The following is a 2,077-nucleotide window of genomic DNA, read 5'->3' as shown; positions in this document are numbered from 1 at the left end:
TGTAAGCACCAGCCATCCTGAAACTGACCAAATGAGGCACTCAAGGGAGATGTAACCACCAGCCATCCTGAAACTGACCAAGCCTCACCACAAGAGCTATGCCCATGACCTTTGCTTTATTTTTAATGCAAAGATCTCTCCAGGAGGAGCTTAGGCCTCATTATGTGGAAGCATGTTCTCCAACTGAGCCTGTGCTAGTGAATACCCCCACCTCTCCCTTTTGAATATTATTCCCCAACTGAAATAAAAGTTCCTGCTTCCCTTAGTTCTGGGACGCCATGACTTTGGAAATGATTCCTCACGGCCTCCTATTTGCTGCAAATACAGTTTACTTTGTGGGACAACTTCCACTGGTATAGTCTTATTTAACTCACCAGGAGGCGAGCCCACTTGGTTCGGTAACAAGCCCACTTGGTTTGGTAACAACCACAGCCCCCCAGTTTCATTTTTCTTGTTCTTGGGCTGTGAAGACTGTGGTTTTCCCAGAGCCACTGCCTCCCATGCCCTGCTCTGACTGCACATGGCCCCAGACTGGAAGCCACAGGAATTCACTTCAAACTACTCCCCTGGAATCTGTCTGCTGCTGTTCACTCCCCAGTGCCGTCAAGCGGCTCCTGGTTGCGTTATGTACAGATTTTCTAGTTGTTCTCTGCGGGGGAGGCAGTGTGGCGTGATTTCACAAAATCATTACAGGAAGCAGAACCAGTAATTACCCGTCCACTTTTAGAACTGCCTTGTGCACGAACCTCACATCCTTTGAGTCACATTTGGAAAAAGTGTACTTTTCATCTGTTTCAAAGGTCGAGATAGCTTCACTGCAGGGGACTTGAATAAGATTACCTTCTTCCAGAGGACATGAGTGCAGCGTAGTGAACGGAACCCCTGAATAGCCACGGGTGCACTAGACGAGGGTTGGGGCCGGCTACCCCACGAGGGAGGAGGAGAGGACAGCTGGAGCCTATTCTGTTTTCAGAGTCCCTGTCTCAGCACAGCTGTCTGCTCCTGCCCAGAAGCCACCTCCCCTCCTTCTTTCTATGTCCTTAGGGAAAAATAAAGCCAACCTCCTTTTCTCCCCCCTCATCCCCACCAACCCGCCAGTCGTTCAGTGTCAGCCTGACACCATGCCCACCAGTCATTCAGTGTCAGCCTGACACATGCCCACTGGTCAGAGTGGGCCCAGGATCCAAGGACACACCACTGAGCAGTCTGGTCTCTGCCTCACAGCTCAGCAGAGATAGTCATGCTAACAGACGCCAGGTGAGAGGCAGATGGGTGAGGGTCAGGACAGAGGAGGTTACACCTGAGGGAAGTTGGGGGGCCCCCTTGTGCCACGGAAGGAGGGTGGTCCTCACTCTGCAGGCAGCAGGAGCTGGGGCACCCAGGAGTGTTGTGCTAGGAGCGTTGTGATCCGACTGCGTTTCACTCAGCATTAACAAGCTCCCATCCAGCCTCCGCCCCTGGCACGCCCAGTGCGTCTCCAGAGAGGGGCAGACGCCAGCCAGAAGGATCCCGGCGGCAGTATTTCCCCACCAAGTGCAGGGGGGAGGGCTGTGGTCCCGGGTTTGGAGCTGAGAGGAGGTGGAGAGCTCCAGCACGGGAGGGCGGGGTGAGCAGGGAACTGACGGGGAGCCCAGCCAGGGGCATTGCCAGGACAGGAATGCGGGTGCAGGTCGGTCCTGGAGGCTCAGTGTTCAGGTGATGGTCTAAGGGCTGGAGCTCTCCCCTGCACACTCATTTCCTGTGGATGGGGCGGCAGGGCCCCAGAACCCGGACACACTGTTGTTAAGACAGTAAATCTTGTAACAGCAGCCACCGTGCATCGAGCACACGCTCCTGCCATGCTTCACCTGCACCACCTCCCCTTCTGACCACCTCCCAGAAGTGACCTGTAGACCCCATGGGGGTGTCGGATGGTCCTGGTGAGCTGACAGGGTGACGCGGTGGGAGGAAATGAGGGGGATGCTGCTGGCTCTGCCGGCCACGCCACAGCCGGGACTCAGGGCCAGGACACGAGCTTCGTGGGGGTGCTTGCCCCCCATACAGACGCGACGCTGTGACTGGAGCCGCTCAAGAACTT

The sequence above is a fragment of the Diceros bicornis genome (assembly GCF_020826845.1).
Source record: "Diceros bicornis minor isolate mBicDic1 chromosome 21 unlocalized genomic scaffold, mDicBic1.mat.cur SUPER_21_unloc_1, whole genome shotgun sequence".
In the NCBI taxonomy this organism is placed as follows: domain Eukaryota; kingdom Metazoa; phylum Chordata; class Mammalia; order Perissodactyla; family Rhinocerotidae; genus Diceros; species Diceros bicornis.
This window is presented reverse-complemented; position numbering follows the sequence as displayed.